Source organism: Podarcis cretensis (assembly GCF_951804945.1).
Source record: "Podarcis cretensis genome assembly, chromosome: 3".
NCBI lineage: Eukaryota > Metazoa > Chordata > Lepidosauria > Squamata > Lacertidae > Podarcis > Podarcis cretensis.
In genome coordinates, this window is record NC_137172.1 from 118,389,210 (window position 1) to 118,404,848 (window position 15,639).

At 46.2% G+C, this 15,639-nt stretch overlaps 1 long non-coding RNA gene across 1 annotated transcript in view; it reads right to left on the reverse strand.

The window, feature by feature from the left end:
* LOC307212780 overlaps positions 1-15,639 on the reverse strand; it is a 362,404-nt gene that overhangs the window by 264,664 nt on the left and 82,101 nt on the right. The gene's annotated exons all lie outside the window — the stretch shown is intronic.

A 15,639-nucleotide genomic window follows, 5' to 3' on the forward strand; every position in this document is an offset into this window, starting at 1 on the left:
CCCGTGTGAAACCTGGGTTGTTTCTGGGGGAGCAGATGTATCGAGCTGCTCCAGCTTGCTACCTGGCGGATATCCACTACGTGGAATACCGCAGACTATTTACCGCGGCTAGGCTGAATGTTCTTGACTCGGCGGTTCTGAAGGGAAGATATGGAGGAGTCCCATATGACCAGAGATTATGCCATTGTGCGTTGGGTGAGGTAGAATCCACAGAGCACATTTTACTGAGCTGTCCCTTCTACAACGATTTAAGACAGTATCTTATTACCCCGTACTTACCCCAGCTCAATCCCCGACAAAGAGGAAAGCAGACAGCATATCTGCTAAATAAGTCTTCTGGGAAAACAACTTTGTCAGTGGCTAAATTCCTTTTCCTGGCACTCAAGTATCGGAAACGTATAACTGAATGCCTTGATGTGGGTTATCTGTGAGAGGTTTAGTACTGTGGCCCTACCTTATTTATGTACCCCTATGATGTTTTAGTTTATAATTCTGTATTGTGTTTTATTTCTGACTATCGGTCGAATAAAGGAAATTGATTGATTGATGGTTCAATGTTTTGGGGAGGGGACGTGGTTGGCTGTGCCTGCCGCTCCATTGCAGCTGCTCGAGAATTCCATTAAAGGAATCCAGGGGCTCGCCTTGCTTTTGTCCGAACCCTGTCAAGGGGCTTGGGCCACACCAGAGTCCCTGGGAGCATCTGGGGTGAGCTGGGAGATGAAAGGAGTTCTCACTCCCCCAGGATGCTTTCCCTTACTGACATATGGTAGTGCCCAGTGTCAGTCCTGTTCCTGCCACCATGCATGTTCAGGTAGTCTGGAACCAATGTCTAAGCAACCACTCACATGCTGCAATCAATAAAGTTGTGGCCAAAATTTAATGCCGAAAACCTTAAACTAAAATCTGTGTCTATTGTGTCTTCATTTGGGGGTGGTTTTGGGGATCTTCACACACAAAAAATGTAGAGTTGGATTGTGTAAAGACTGGGTTATTTGGGGTGTGTGTGCTTTGCCTATGAAGAGTCAGTAAGGATTATGAGAAGCAGAAGACATTGCCATGGATACATCAGGAAGCCCCCTTGTGGCCTTTCAAAGACTAAATATATTGGTAGTTCATGTTGGTGTTCATTTTGTTTCTTTGCAGCAAATACAGAATTTAGCTTTGCTGATTTTGATGAAAACTGGCTTTGTTGGCAGACTGTGCCTGGCACAACTACAAAGCTGTTCATGGGAACCTTGGAGGTTTATTTAGATTCCTTAAATGTCTTGGCTGCGTAGTATCTGAGGTGTTTTAACACTCTTGGAACCTATGAAGTTCCAGCTTGCCAAAGGTGCCAAGCAGTCAAACAAAATAAAAATAAAAATATAGTGCAATTGTTGTTTTGGGTTTTCATTTCTGTGAGGTTCCTTAGAGGTGTCATCAACAAGAATGAAGAATTTTTATTGTTATTATTATTTGGCATCACTTTCCTTTTCTGCATAATAGATGACAGGAAGGAACTCAGTTGAAAAGGAGAACCTAATTCCTCCTTACCCTAATCCTCATGGATTTTCAAAAAACAACAACACCCCGCCTATTTCTGACCAGACAGAGAAAGCAATATACACTCCTTTTCGGTAAATACACTCACCCTGTCTCTTCCATGCATCTTTGGGGAAACAGCACTAAAAGAGATCCCTGGATTTCCCTGCTGTCATTTAGAATTGAACAGGTGTGAATTATACAGCAAAATCATACAGCAAAAAAATTAAAATATGGTAATAAATCTAGCAATAAATGCATTGGAAACATCTAGTGTGTAAAGGTATCTTCAAAACTCCTTTTATTCTGGCATGTGTCACTTGTGAATGTTGTTAATGCAAAAAGTGGAATGGACGGCTAAATAGACTGCGCAATGTGCAAATAGAAAGGACTGCTTTAGGGATGACTGTGATTAAGCGATATAGAAGAAGAAGAAGAAGAAGAAGAAGAAGAAGAAGAAGAAGAGTAGTAGTAGTAGTAGTTTGGATTTGATATCCCGCCTTTCACTCCCCTTCAGGAGTCTCAAAGTGGCTAACATTCTCCTTTCTCTTCCTCCCCCACAACAAACACTCTATGAGGTGAGTGGGGCTGAGAGACTTCAGAGAAGTGTGACTGGCCCAAGGTCACCCAGCAGCTGCATGTGGAGCAGCGGGGAAGCGAACCCGGTTCCCCAGATTACGAGTCTACCGCTCTTAACCACTACACCACACTGGCTCTCAAGTAGTTGGAATACCATGATTTAGAGATGTTGGCGAAGACATGATAGTTAGCCAATGCTGAGGAATTTCACCAGTTAAAGGGAAGGTCAGCCCTTACCAGATGAAACCCTAATAATAATAATAATAATAATAATAATAATAATAATAATAATTTATACCCCCCCATCTGGCTGGGTTTCCCCAGCCACTCTGGGTGGCTTCCAACAAAATATTAAACATAATGCCCTCAGATGTCTTCTAAAAGTCTGGTAGTTGTTGTTCTCTTTGACATCTGGTGGGAGGGCGTTCCACAGGGCAGGAGCCACTACCGAGAAGGCCCTCTGCCTGGTTCTTGGCTTCTCGCAATGAGGGAACCTCCAGAAGGCCCTTGGCGCTGGACCTCAGTGTCCGGGCAGAACGATGGGGGTGGAGATGCTCCTTCAGGTATCCTGGACTGAGGCCGTAACAAATATCTGGGTTGGTGGACGTAAAATGCTTGCACTTCCTATGCTTTTTGTTTATGCTTCGTGTTTGTTTTGCTACTATCCAAATCCTAACAACTGTCGGGAAGGAAGGAAAGCGTTCAATAAGATCCAGATGCAATGTGATCACAAACCAAGGTATAATAATCAGCAGTCACAGATACATAGACTCATAGGCTCATAGAACTGTAGAGTCAGAAGGGACCACAAGGAATCTTTTGCCCGATGTTGGGCTCGAACCCACAATCCTGAGATTAGGAGTCTCATGCTCCACCCAGTGCAGCTGTCACAGAAAGGGCAAATTAAAATGGCCATTGCTGAAATAAAATTTATTTGTAGTCTTTATTTCTGGGTAGGAAACTGAAGGGTCTTGGAGCACAGGTGCTTTTTTTCATCACTGCTTGATGTTGAAGGTCTTGGCTCAGGAAGAGAGAGGGAGTCAACCATTGGCTGTGCAGGTGGCGTCATTTCCAAGATCAGTAGGTTCAGCTGGAGAGCAACAGACAGTGTTCCTCTTCCACTCATTGCAGTGCTCTATGTGTGGGTTTATGTGTGGTGATTGCATGCGTGTCGTCCGTATTATGTGTGGTCAGTGTATGTGTGTGGTCTCTCTCTCTCTGTTCTATGTGCATGTTTGGTGGGTATTTGTTTGTGTGTTGTATATGTGGTAAGTGTGCATGTATCTGTAAGTATGCACTGGTCACGCTATGGCTATGCTCACTGCTTCCCTACAGCCCTCAAGCTGAAAAAGGTTGACCACTCTGGGCTACAGGAATCCCTGGACGTGGGATCATCTTGTTACTTGGCATTTTGATAGGGCTTTAATTAAAAACTCTAAGCATTTTGTATATCTCAGAATTCCTTATAACGACTCTCAGCTTGGAGAGAGACAGGGCTGCCTTAAGCATATCCACCACTGTGGTGCAAAGATCCCTCCAGCACCTCCCCCATTTCCCAGAGTTGTTGACCTTTTCCCAAGCCTCTGCGGGGATTGCTCTCCTCCTGCAGAGGCATGGTGTGATGGCCTGGGAATCTGATTCAGAGGCTGAACCGGAGGAATCCCAGCCTGCATAGGAGTCCCCGCCTCCAGGGCTGGCTGAGCCGGGGCAGGGCCTTGAATCTGAAGGGCCCGCACATGTGCCGGATCCTCAGGAGCAGACACCAGATGAATCCACTCTGGCTCCTCAGGTGAACGAGGACCCATTGCCTGCAGGTGCTCCTCTCCCAGCCCTGTCAGGGGAAGGTGAGGTTGCCTCTGGGTCCAGTAACCCTCCACCCTCTCCTGAGCTGCAGAGGCTCAGGGCAGAGAGGCGGAGGGAACTAAGTTCTATCAGGAGGAGTGCTCGCCTCCAGGCCAGGAGAAGCGGGTCTCCTGGGGGCCGGGGCCGCCCCTGGCCTCAGAGGAGATAAAGGCCAGTCATCCCAGTCCCAGGTTGTGGGAGCAACGTCATTGGAAACCTGTTTCGGCCAGTACCCAGACCTGTTTTTCCGGAGCTCACAACCACGCCCGGCTCCTTGCTTTGGACCCCGCTTCGCCCTTGGTGGACAGTCTCCAGACCTTCGACCCAGGACCGGACTCTGACCACGCCTCACGGTAACCCCCCCCCATGGGACCAGCACACATGGGAAGGAAGCTGAATGCCCACCAGCCATATAGTTTGCAGGGCACAGCTTCCATCCTAAGCCTCTGCAGGGATTGCTCTTCTTCTGCGGAAGCTTGGGAGGCAAGCTGCATGCTCGCCAGCCATATTGTTGATGGCGCACAGCTGGCGGGTGTGCAGGGAAAAGGGGAGGCCGTTGGCAAAGCCACACAGCTCCCCCACTTGCTGGGGCGCCCCTGAGAGGTCAGCACCCTGGTACAACACACCAGTAAACCCAATGATAGGGCTACTGGGACATGAACTGGGGTCTTTTAGGCTGGAGTCCATACTCTTGACAACTAAACTATACCAGCTCACATCTCCCCTCGCCATGATGCAGTTCCCTGAGAGCATTGCCTACTCTGGGAATTGAATTTGGGTAATCAGGCACACAATAGGATATACCTCCCACAAGACTAACACAGTGTGACAGTAATAAATCAGTGAGAGAGCCAGTGAAAGCGTGTTGGCCTTTGACTTAAATGCTCCCTCCCCAGTAAAAATTATTCATGAATTTACTGTTAGACTATGTGCAAATCGCTGTTTCGCAGTATCATTTTCCTGTTTTTGTAGAATTGAAACAGTACTGGTGGACGTAGTGTGAGAGCCTGTGTGATTAGTTTTTTGGGCTGGGATTGTCCGTGCACAGTCATTGAGCTCTCTCCATGATTTTGGGCTAATCAGTCCCAATGTGTGTAACTAGTTGCAGGTTTGTTGTGAGGATGACATGGTACAGTGGTGCCTCACAAGACGAAATTAATCCGTTCCGCGAGTCTCTTCGTCTTGCGGTTTTTTCGTCTTGCGAAGCAACCCTATTAGCGGCTTAGCGCTATTAGCGGCTTAGCGGCTATTAGCGGCAAAGCGGCTTAGAAAAAGGGGGGGGGAAAGCGAAAAAAATTGCAAGACTCGCAAGACGTTTTCGTCTTGTGAAGCAAGCCCATAGGGAAATTCGTCTTGCGAAGCGCCTCGAAAAACGGAAAACCCTTTCGTCTTGTGGGGCACCACTGTATAACCTCCTCCTTGAGCCGAAATGTGGGATACCAATACAGTAAGGTAAAGGTAAAGGGACCCCTGACCGTTAGGTCCAGTCGTGACCGACTCTGGGGTTGCGCGTTCATCTCGCTCTATAGGCCGAGGGAGCCGGCGTTTGTCTGCAAACAGCTTCCGGGTCATGTGGCCAGCATGACTAAGCCGCTTCTGGTGAACCAGAGCTTTCAAACTGCCAGGTTAGCAGGAGCAGGGACCAAGCAACGGGAGCTCACCCCGTGGCGGGGATTCGAACCGCCTACCTTCTGATCAGCAAGTCCTAGGCTCTGTGGTTTAACCCACAGCACCACCCATGTCCCACCAATATGGTAAGTGTTCAACAAATTGAAGAAGTATAACATGAAAGTTCGCAAGCAGTATAAATATAACATGAAAGTTTCCAAGTTGTATACATAGCACATGAAAGCCACATTAGTCTTCTATCACAAAGAGAAGGAAATATATTCAATGGTACTATGGGACTCACTTTTTAGAAATGTTTAATATGAAATTGCAGAAGCTTTTGTAGGCACTGATCTGCTTCATCAGAAGCTAAGTTCCTGCCCACTATCTGATGAAGTTTGTTGTTGCCTGCAAAAGCTTATGCCATTGTACAATTGAAAAGGCTTCCAAAAAGTGAGTTTCAAGTTGTATAAAGATTGCAAAGCATGTTGCTCATTACAAAATATTGTGGGGGTTAATAACAAAGCAGACTAAGTAGGAAAAACAAGCCCCTCAAAAGCCCAATTTTAGAAAGAGGGGAGGGAGGGAGGGAGAAGGGCACAATTTTGTTTAAATTCATTTCACGTCAGAGGAACAATGTGTGAGAAATGGACTCTGCACCTTTTGCTCCTCCTGATGCGTTTCATACTAAACCACTTGCCATAGCTCTGCAGAAGGGGTGAAGAATTCCAAACAGACCTTGCCCACTTCGAGTTGTGCTCTTTCAGAGGATAATTTCACCTATTTAATAAGATTGGAGAATGAAGTCAGGCATGCCGCATGAGTTGGAGAAAGGTCACGTCATGCGCTCAGAGGTTTATATTAACTACTGCTGAGGGTGGCATCATCAGACAACCTCTAGGAAGACAAAATTAAGCAGCGAAACAGTAAATATTTTAAATTGTATTACACAGAGAGCCTTTTACACTGAACAAAGGCAATGAGAGAGCATTCCACAATAAAGCAGAAATGCTTACAAATTAAAAAAAAGTATCTTGCCTGCTGGACTTAAAATTGATTCCAGTCAAGGTTAATAGGAAAGAGCTAATGAAGGGACAGGATCCAAATCTTTGCCTCATGCCTCATTGTGGCTCCCATCAGTAATTAATACAACGAGCGACTGCAACCTGAGCACATTTTTTTCTTAACAGGAACTTTCAATTCAACATGCAATATATATACATCTAGGCGCTTCCTCTTAATGTTTTATGGCTCCCATGAATGCTACCCTCAGAACCAATTCCTCCAACTCATTTCCAGGATGGTGATTTGCATCTATCACCATCACCAAAAAGCACTCGGGTTTATGGGGTCTGCTGCTATGCAGCCAGCTTTGATAGATGCAGCAGTGGGCATTTTAAAATAAGATGAGCTTTGAGAGGAGGAAGCCACCCAGTCCCTGCAACTAGAACTGTACCATCACTTGAGAGCACTCTGTGCAAAAGAAGCGATACGGTCCAAATCACAGTGTTGTCAAAATTCAGCGTAATGTTTCCATACACACAGTGACCACAGGGGAGGTTGTATTGTAGGGTTGCCATATTTCAAAAAGTGAAAATCCGGAAGTTTTTGGCCATAGTTGTTTAGTTTTGCAAAATCTAAAACAAACAAACAAACAAACAAACAATTTTTAAGGAAATTTGCCGAAATCTACACTTCCAACATGGGTTGCCATATGTCTGGATTTTTCCGGACATTCCAGAGATAAGATAAGATAAACTTTATTCGCAGAGATTTTCTGGCCAGGTACAGTTTCCAACAGTCAAATCTGGGAAATTTTGGACGTATGGCAACCCTATTGCCCACTGTTATCCCTCACACTGAGAGTGGAACACCGTTTAAACTAACTGTGCAATTCTAAATGCACTGAAGTTACTCAGAAGTAAGACTCCCTGAGTTCAATGAGCCCTACTCCTTAGCACTTTGTGGCTAAGTACCTTGGGTTGACATCTAGGAATCAGAGAATCACAGAACTGTAGAGTTGGAAGAGACCCGCAATGCAGGAATCTCAACTAAATCATGTTTGTTTCTCAATTTGATCCTTTTACGTGGTTTTGTATGTTTTGTGGCATTTTATGCATTGTGTTTTGCTGTTATTTTTCTTGATTATAGTTTAGTAATTCTTTATTGTAATTGATATGTGTTTAATTATTATTTGCTTCTATTTAATTTTACTGTTTACCATTATATTCTAATGGATTATTGATTATTGCTTTATTTGATGTAAGTTGTTTATTGTGACTATTTTGTATTGGATCAGATTGTTACTACACGTGTGATCTTTGCTGTCTATTTTGTTGTTTCTTCAGTTTGTAAACCGCCTTATATACAGTAATATAGAAAGGCGGTATGCAAATTAAAAGTGAAATGGAAAAACAATGAAATTGAAGCATCCCAGACAGATGTCCATGCAACCTCTGCTTAAAAACCTCCAAGGAAAGAGAGTCCATCACCTCTCACAGGTGTCTGTTAGGGAAAAATATTATGATGAGCCATTGGGAACGGCTGTGGAAAAGAGATATCAAATTTACAGCATGCTACAATTTAAGAGAGAATGTAATGAAAATGCAATACAGATGGTACTTGACCCCGGCCAGATTGGCAAAAATGTACGAAAACTGTAGTGATGTATGTTGGAGTTGCAACAACGGGACAGGAACCTTTCTACATATGTGGTGGGAGTGCAAGGAGATAGTGGGATTCTGGGAAAATATCTATAATGAACTGAAAAAGATGTTTAGATTTTCATTTGAAAAAAACCCAGAATCCTTTCTCCTAGGTATCATGTCAGAGGAAATAAAAAGAATGGTCAGACCAATATTTATGTATGCAACTACGGTGGCAAGGTTATTGATTGCCAAAAACTGGAAAAGCAGCAGTGTCCCAGCTAAAACAGACTGGTTATCTAAAATGATGGAATACTTCCATATTGCCGAACTAACAGGGAGGATAAGAGGAGATATGGTACAAAAAGTGAATAAGGAGTGGGCTATCTTTAAGGAATACATCAAAATTGATGTGGAAAAAGTAGAATTTCTGACAGATACTGAGTGAATCCAGAAAATGATTAGAGTGAAAGGAGAGTAAAGTTAAGATAAAAGAAGAGATTAAAGAAATAATGAAATGCGTTTAAGCTAGTTGGAAAAATAAAATAGCGTAACAAGAATGGCTGGAAGTCAAGTCATTTGGTGGGTGTCCGTATGGGGTAGGTGTGTAGGTATGTTGATATGTATAGTATAGGAAGGTATTATATAGAGTAATGTAGGTATGTTTTATGTTATGAAAATAAGGTAGTGTGTTATGTACGTATATTGTGTAAATGTATATGTAAGTGTTTTATATGTAAATAAAAAAAATAAAAAAGGAGTCTGTTCAAACATGCATTAAGACAGCTCTTACTGCCACCAAGTTTTTCCGTATGTTTAGTCAGATTATCCTTTCTTGTAACTTGAAACCACTGGTTTGAGTCCTACCCTCTGGAGGAGGAGAAAACAAGCTTGTTCCCTCTTCTATATGACAGCTCTTGAGATATTTGAAGATGGCTATCGTATCTCCTCTCAGTCTCTTTTCCAGGCTAAACATATGCAGCTCCTTCAAGTGCTCCTCATAAGGCTAGTGTCAGGGAACTGCCATCAGAGCCAGAGGGAGAGGGAGGGCTCCAGAGGGATTCCGGAGAGTGTCCCGGGAGGGAGAGAAGCAGCTCATCTTCTGGGGAAGGAAATCAGCGTAGCACCAGTGGAGAAGGGGGGCAGATGGGGGAATCGGCGAGGTGGCTCCATGACTCCTCACCGGAGACCAGTGGGGAGAGCACGGGTCCTCCGCTGCCCATACCCTCCCTGCGCAGAAGGCTTCTGCGCAGGGAGAGTAGGCGGAGACTAGGCGTCAAAGAGCTTCTTTGCTGGAAGAAGTTCAAGAAATGCCCACTGACGGATTCTGCCAGCGACTGAGACAGCCACTGGTGAGTGGCTGTCCGGACAGAAAGGGTTCACTCAGGCAACCCAGCCAGGTGTGGCGCCGATTTATGCATGAGCAACCCCTAGAACCATTACAGCTAGGTTTCCAGACCCTTGATCACCTTGGTTGCCCTCCTCCGCACATGTTCCAGCTTGTCAATATCCTCCTTAAATTGTGGCACCCGGAACTGAACACAATATTCCAAGTGCGATCTGGCTAAGGCAGAATAGAGCAGTACAATTACCTCTCTTGATCTGGATACTATTCTTCTGTTGATGCAGCCTGGGACAGCATTAGCTGCAACATATTGACTCATGTTAAGCTTGTGGTCCACTAAGACCCCCAGATCCTTTTCACATGTGCAGTTGGTTCTTCCTGCCTAAGGACAGAACCTTACATTTGTCCCTTTTGAAATTCATTTAGTTAATTTTGGTCAAGTCTGTTAAGGCCATTTTGACTCCCAATTCTGTCATCCACGGTGTTAGCTACCCCGCCGAAAAGCATTTCATCAACTCCATTCTTTTACAACTCTCTCTCATTCCTAGGCTGAAGTGTGGCATTGTGAATTCTTTTTTGGGTATTGTCAAAGCTGCCTCTAGGTCCCAGCTCACAGAGGACCAACGCTAGGCTGTAGTTATGTACAAAAGTCTTTATTGAGGTTCAGTTTCCATTTCAAAGCCACAGCGTGCAGCCCTACGTCTTAAACCCTAGACCGGCGAAGTACCGTCTGAGTCTCCTCCCCTATGACACCAGTTTAAGATCCTAGCTCTGCTCCACCTTTTACGCTGCTCTCTCCTCCTCTGGGTCCTCCTGCCCACTGGGGCATTGCCCTTTCTGGACTCTTCCGACGCTGAGTCGCTTAGCTCCTCCCCCTCCCTCCGGCGGGCTTTAGGACCCGGTTCCCAATCCTCACTCTCTGCTGTCCCGCGCTCCTGTACATTTGAACTTGCCTCTCGCGCCAACCCAGTGACCTTCCTCCTGACCGTTACACTGCTTCTGTCACTGCTTCCCTCTTCCGGGATACTGGCCGGATCTGACCTCCCCTCCGTTGTCTGACTCTCCGATGGAGGTGTGGTCAGCCCTGCCTTATCTTCTCTCCCTGGTGGGGAATGCACTGGCCCCGATCCTTGGGACTCTTCCCCCCCACTCTGCTCTGGTGGGGAAGCTGGTCCTGATTTCCAACTACTGCTCTGGGAGTCCCTGCTGCCCCCTTGCTCCTGGGGCGTTCCCCTTGGGAACCCCCTACCCCTGGCCACTGGCGCCCCCTTCTGTGAATCTTCTGATTCGCTGGAGAGGCTCGTGGAATCCCTCGGTCCACTGTCCTCTTCTCCTACGCTCCCCTCGGATTCCTCCCCCTCGCTCTCCATCTCCTCTCCTCCCTGTGCCTCTGCTCCTGAACCCCTGACAGGTATGGTATTTAATGTCAAAAGATCACCATTCAAACCAAAACAGAAGACCCAAAGCTAGCCCTTTTATCTATTTTTGAAAGGGAAAATTAGGATTTTGCATGAAAAGATCCATTTGTGAGTTGGGATGAGATGAGCCAGGAGACAGATTTCCTCATCTCATGATTTTGGACATGAGACTTGAAGAAGTTGAAATAAGGCCTATTTCCATGTGACTCTGCCTCAGTTTGGCTGGGCAGGAAGAAAAACCTGTGCAGCCCTCTGTATGAGAGTTACCCCCCCCCCGGCCAGAGCTGGTCCTCTTACTGGAAGCTAGAACAGTATTCCCCCCCCCATGTCCTGATTAGCCATGGATGCCCCAGTTCTGCAGGGGAACCTTGTAAACAGAGGCTCAGAGAGCAGGGCAAGGACTGCACAGCAGATTTGGGGGGAATTCTAGAATGGAAACATCTCTTGACCAAATTTAATGCTCAAGCACTGGATTTTACTTGAGGGAGACGGGCCAGGCAAGAGCAAGACAACCGAGGGACAAATAGCAAAATGCATACCCACCCAGTTCAGTTCTTTGGGCTGAGAAGGATAAAATAAGACAGGGCATCTTGCTTTCCCACTCCATTATATTCATTGAACTCAGATGCAACAACAACAACAACAACAACAATAACAACAATTTATTATTTATACCCCGCCCATCTGGCTGAGTTTCCCCAGCCACTCTGGGCGGCTCCCAATCAAGTGTTAAAAACAGTACAGCATTAAATATTAAAAACGTCCCTGAACAGGGCTGCCTTCAGAAGTTTTTTAAAGATAGGATAGCTGCTTATTTCCTTCACATCTGAAGGGAGGGTGTTCCACAGGGCGGGCGCCACTACCGAAAAGGCCCTCTGTCTGGTTCCCTGTAACCTCACTTCTCACAATGAGGGAACCGCCAGAAGGCCCTCGGCGCTGGATCTCAGAGTCCGGGCTGAACGATGGGGGTGGAGACGCTCCTTCAGGTATACAGATAAATTAATATGAGCGTAAATATTGAATAAATTGTGGTCACGCTAGTGTCTGAAGCTTTCCTACTGACTGCCTGGTGAGGGAAAGCAGGGTCGAGATGTGGCTTTGTAGATGAAGTGTGTGCTAACTCTCTCCAGTGCCAAAAGTCTGTCTCCATGGAAAGTGACAGGGTGGGACTGAGCAGGCTTTTTTGATGGTATGGGAGATGTGTCCTCTAGCACACAGCTCAGATTCATTGTGCAATTTCCTTTTAGAATCCAAACAGGAGACACATTCTGACACGATTAAAGCCATTTCATTCCTCCAGCAACTAAAGTTTAGGTTTATTGTGCTGGGCTGAGGCATTCAAAATTACATCGACATCCCAGTTGTTACATTTGGCAAAGAGAGAGTGAGGGATGGCAAGCTAAGGCTCCAAAGGGATTGGAAACTGCAATGGGGTTTTAGGGTGAGGAGGAGCAAAGGAGCTGAAATTGTGTTTTCTGGGTTGGGGGCAGGAACAGATCGAGAGAGATTACAGATTGCCAAAGGTAATGTGCCTTTCAAAAATGGCTCCCCACCATATAAAGCACAGCCTGAAATATTTACAGTGCTGTTTATGACAGCATTAAAAGTCCCGCTATCTTAATAAAGCAAAGTCACAAAACTGGGTAAGAGTAAAATAAACCGAAACTTCTGCTGTTTGTTATTTTTTTACCCAGAGAACAGGGAAGCAAGCAGATGAAATTCATTCCAAGGACTTAAAACATACCCCCTTTTAGGCTAAACAATTTGTTGAGGTTCAATATCAATATCAAATGTGTTGGGGTTTTATATTTTAAGCAAATAAACCAAATTATGAAGCAGAAGGTAAAAGCTCTATGCGCTCCCCTCTCTTTCCTTCTCCATCTCTGTGGAGATGGTGGGGGTGGGTGCCCTCAAGTTTTTCTTTTTCTTATTTGTATTTGTGTCCTTTATGGAGGGTTTTTTTTGTATGGCTGAATGCTGGTTCCATGCTTGAGTGATTCAGCTGAGAAGTACTCAGAATCTCAAAACGTTAGTTTTACTGAAAGATTTAAAACAGTGCAGGGTGTAGGAGGAAGAGGGTTCAATGTCTCTCATTTCAGTAATTCATCAGGTAAGTTAGATGCTGCAGCTATTGCCTAGGACATGGGTAGGCAAACTAAGGCCCGGGGGCTGGATCCAGCCCAATCGCCTTCTACATCTGGCCTGTGGATGGTCTGGGAATCAGTGTGTTTTTCCATGAGTAGAATGTGTCCTTTTACAGTGGTACCTCAGGATGCGAACGGGATCCGTTCCGGAGCCCTGTTCGCATCCCGAACGGAACACAAGACACGACAGCTCGTCTGTGGGTTGCATCTCGCCACTTCCGCGCATACGCATGACGTCATTTTGACTGTCTGCGCATGCGCAAGTGGCGAAACCCAGAAGTAACACGCTCCGTTACTTCCGGGTTGCCGTGGAGCGCAACCCGAAAGTGCTCAACTTGTAGCGTAATTATCCCAAAGTTGTTGTTGTTTAGTCGTTTAGTCGTGTCCGACTCTTTGTGACCCCATGAACTAGAGCACGCCAGGCACTCCTGTCTTCCACTGCCTCCCGCAGTTTGGTCAAACTCATGCTGGTAGCTTCGAGAACCATCTCGTCCTCTGTCGTCCCCTTCTCCTTGTGCCCTCCATCTTTCCCAACATTGGGGTCTTTTCCAGGGAGTCTTCTCTTCTCATGCATCTCTGGGTTGTTTGTGGGGCATAGGAATTTGTTCATTTTTTCTTCTTCAAAATATAGTCCGGCCCCCCACGAGGTCTGAGGGACAGTGGACCGGCCCTCTGCTGAAAAAGTTTGCTGACCCCTGACCTAGGATCTGCTTTTCCCATGCCATTGCTGCAATGTTTCATGGAGACTTCTCCAATCCAGTGCCCTCCAAATGCTTAGGACTGCAGTTCCCCTTCCCCTGACTATTGATGAGAGGCGTAGTCCAAAACATTTGTAGGGCGCTATGTTCTGGAGGGATGCGGGTGGCGCTGTGAGTTAAACCACAGAGCCTAGGGCTTGCCGATCAGAAGGTCGGTGGTTCGAATCCCCGCAACAGGGTGAGCTCCTGTTGATCATTCCCTACTCCTGCCAACCTAGCAGTTCGAAAGCACGTCAAAGTGCAAGTAGATAAATAGGTACCACTCCGGCGGGAAGGTAAACGGCGTTTCTGTGCGCTGCTCTGGTTTGTCAGAAGTGGCTTAGTCATGGTGGCCACATGACCCGGAAGCTGTACGTCAGCTCCCTCGGCCAATAAAGCGAGATGTGCGCCGCAACCCCAGAGTAGGTCATGACTGGACCTAATGGTCAGGTGTCCCTTTACCTTTACCTGTGTTCTGGAAGGCTAGTCTAATCTGGCCAAGAATGGAGCCAGTGATAGGGCGGAAGGACCTTGGCCATACTCATGTGGTTCTGCCCGTTAAATTCCACAGTAACACTGTGGAATGAATTCTTTACAACTTCCAGCATGATCGGGGGTGCCAGCTCCTGGGGCCTGAGCCCTTTTGGCCCCCCATGTTGAAAAAGCGTGGAGGCAAAGCGCAGAGCCAATGGTGGCATGCCTCCAGTGGCCAGCTCCTTCCCCTCCTCCTGCTGCTGTGGAGGGAAATGATGGTCAAACCGCCTCCCACAGGAGCCAGGAGGAGGCGGAGGAGGAGCCACCAGCCATTGAAGTTGCCTGGCTGCCGTGTCAGCTCCGCCCCCAGCTCCTCCTCACGTCCTGATGTCACATGTGTGACATCACAACACCGTGTTGCATCACAACGTTGGCCTCCCCAATTGCCCTTGCAAGCCGGCACATCTGATCAGGATGAGGATGAGGATGAGAACGAGGATCAGGATCAAAAGGGACCTCAAGTCCTATAGGTGCTTACTATCCACATATCACTCACAATCGCAGCCACTGTGTGTGTAAGGTGAAAAATTACATTTACCCATCTACTCAAGATGATTTTTTCTGTGCATGTGATTTCCAGTTAGTGGTGTCACTAGCGAAAGGGACGTCATCCTTGTAGGGTAACCAGCCTCATATAACAAGCATGCTTGAGTCTAATTACAGTGGTACCTCGGGTTACAGACGCTTCAGGTTACAGACTCCGCTAACCCGAAATAGTACCTCGGGTTAAGAATTTTGCTTCAGGATGAGAACAGAAATCACACGGCAGCAGTGTGGCGGCAGCTGGAGGCCCCATTAGCTAAAGTGGTACCTCAGGTTAAGAACAGTTTCAGGTTAAGAACGGACCTCCAGAATGAATTAAGTTCTTAACCTGAGATACCACTGTACTGCATGAAGGGCTCTGAAAACGACGTTTTCCTATACCAATAGTTTAGGAACGTCTACCCTTTTTGTAACCAAGCAATGTTTTATTTATTAATTTATTGATATTATTAATTTATTTTTTATTACCTGTGCATCATTTTTCTGACTGCTGTATGGAAAAGCACATGAATGTGACATTTGAAGTAAACCCTGTTATATGTTACCAAATGTGTGGTCTGTTTTTGTGCTAGGAAAGTGGGATACTTTGCTATTCACTGGAAAGGGCACATTTTAAAGGTTTTACAACCTATATTTCCATGCTATTACAGTGGTGCCCCGCAAGACGAACGCCTCGCAGGACGGAAAACCCGCTAGACGAAAGGGTTTTCCGTTTTGGAGGTG